Source organism: Pelodiscus sinensis, chromosome 18 (assembly GCF_052426305.1).
Source record: "Pelodiscus sinensis isolate ZL-2025 chromosome 18, ASM5242630v1, whole genome shotgun sequence".
Lineage (NCBI taxonomy): Eukaryota > Metazoa > Chordata > Testudines > Trionychidae > Pelodiscus > Pelodiscus sinensis.
The window spans coordinates 25,145,223-25,147,465 of NC_143069.1; the positions used below are offsets into that span (position 1 = coordinate 25,145,223).

Consider the following 2,243-nt stretch of genomic DNA (forward strand, 5'->3'; position numbering starts at 1 on the left):
GACAATGGCCCCGTCCCCCCCACGGGGCTCACCTCCATTATGAGCTGCAGCCGGGCGGTGTCTGGGGACTCGGCGAGGAGGCTCGCCAGTAGGGCCTGGAGGTCGTAGGGAAGGGCCCGGATGAACTGCTGCAAGACAAGGGGGAGCCCTGGGTCAGAGGGGGGTTGGGGGATCCAGGCCACCCGCTGGCTCCTGGGTGCAGCCTTGAGCAGGGTCTGAGCCGCCTCGCAGAGCAGGGAGGAGCCCAGGCTGGGCATGGAAGGGACGGGCCCCCCGGGAGAGCAACGGGAACCCTGGAGGGAAGGATCCAAACCTGCAGCTTCTTCCCTCCCTCTGCCCCCCCCCTCCTCTCTGGAGCTCCAGCCCAGCCCGGGAGCAGGGCCCAGAGGGACGTACCTGTGTGTGGATGGGCTCCTGCTGCCAGTCCCCAGACACAGTCTGTCCCACGGCCGCCGTCAGCAGGGGGCTCAGGAGCTGGGCCCGCAGGGGAGGCTGCAAGGTGCTGGCAGGAGAGAGGGGCAGAGACTGTTAATTCAGCAGCAGGAGACAGAGACTTTCCCACTCCCTGGCCAGGGGATCTGCTCTGGGGGAGTCGGCGGGGGGGGGGGGCGGTCGGTACCTGAGGCTGCAGGCGGCGTTGAGGCAGTCGGCCAAGACCAGCGGGGGGGGCGAGTCCTCCATGATCTCCTGGGAGACCCAAGGGGAAAAAGGGGCGTGTGAGGCTGGGGCCCCCAAGAGACGCTCACACGGCCAGCGCCCCCACCCAGCAGGATCCAACCCCACTGCCTCCCGCTGCCCTGTAGCCCCCCTGCCCGACACAGGGCCCCTCCCAGCACCCCCCTCCCAAACCGGGACCAGCTCAATCCTTGTCCCCAGGCCGTCTCCTGCCCCTCCCTGCCCTGGTGACCAGCCTCTGAACCTCCTCATCCCTGCTCCCCAGGCGCATCCCCAGCAGCCCGCTCGGCTCCCTTCCAGCCCCCCATGGCCCGGGGAGACCCCTCCCTGTCCCGAATCCCCCTTCCTGTCCGGCACCCCACACCTGCCCCATTTCTGTGTCCCTCCCTCCTCCAGCATCCCCACCCACCCCTCCCCATGTCCACCTCCAGCCCTCCTGGCTCCACCCATCCCGTTTCCAGCACCCCCACCCGCCGCCATGGCCCAGGCAGACCCCTGTCCACCCCACGTATCCCCTCCCCTCCTCCCGGCCGCCGCGACTCGCTTACAACGATCCTGGCCATCATGGTGTCCTTGCAGCAGCGCGGCGCCAGGGTGTCCTCGCCCCTTTGGAGGGCGGCGAGGCAGGCGAGGGGGATGGCCAGCAGGAACCGCTGCAGGGCGGCTGGGCTCTGCACCCCAGAGAGAGTCTGTGAGCCTGGGGCCTGCCTGCCCCCCACGGACAGCTGCAGGGCTCAGGCCTCCCAGGAGTGGAGGTGGGAGCTGCTGGTTGTCCAAGCACCCGCACTCCCCCCCAACTGCTGCCTCATTCTTGTGGGGGCCCAGCTGGTGCATGACAAGAGCCCCCAGCTTGGGGGGCCCAGGTCATGCAGGAGAAGGGGCCCCAGGGGGATCCCCAGGGACAAGCCCCTCCCGGAGGGGGGGACGTGCTGGGAAGGGGCCGGACAATCTCGGGTCCCCCCCGTGTGGAGACGGTCCCTACCGTGTCCCGGGTGTGGGGCTGCTCTTCGATGTCATAGATGGCCCCTTCCTCCACCCGGGAGTCCACCCGCTCCTGGCAGAGCTCCGCCGAGGCGCAGGGGGGCTCTGTGCGGGAGGGAAGGGACCAGGGTGACTCCAGCGGCCAGCAGGGGTCACGCGCCCCCATGTCAGGGACCCAGGGCAGGTTGGGCCCCACACGCCCCTCGCAGGGACCCATCCCCCTTCCACCCTCACATCTGCCAACGCCCTCAGCAGACCCCCCACCAGGAAGAAGAGAGCCAAGCAGCCCCCACCCCCATCCATTGCCCAGGGTGCGGGGCAGACACTGGGGCTGCCCCTCCCCCCGGGTACTGGGTGAGCCCCTGGGCCCAGCGTGTTCACGGCCCCTCACCTGGGTCTGAGCGGCTGCGGGAGGTGGCCCGGCTGCAGCTGGAGGCCCAGGCGCTGCTGCTGACGGACCTGGACCCACAGCTGCAGGGGCTGGTGCGGGGAGCGACGGGCTGGGGGCTCCCGGAGACTGGCAGGTCCCCGGGGGCCGGGCAGGGCGATGCCCCCTGGTGGTAATGGGGGCTGGGCTCCCGGGGCAG

The 2,243-nt window shown here is 70.4% G+C and overlaps 1 long non-coding RNA gene across 1 annotated transcript; it reads right to left on the reverse strand.

The window, feature by feature from the left end:
• Positions 1 to 396: 396 nt before the first annotated feature.
• LOC149523305 (uncharacterized) lies at positions 397 to 1,341 on the reverse strand. The gene is made up of 3 exons (XR_016347161.1): positions 1,224 to 1,341; positions 620 to 687; positions 397 to 502 (listed from the first exon to the last, which is right to left on the reverse strand). It is a non-coding gene; the product is annotated as an uncharacterized LOC149523305 (long non-coding RNA).
• Positions 1,342 to 2,243: the final 902 nt, after the last annotated feature.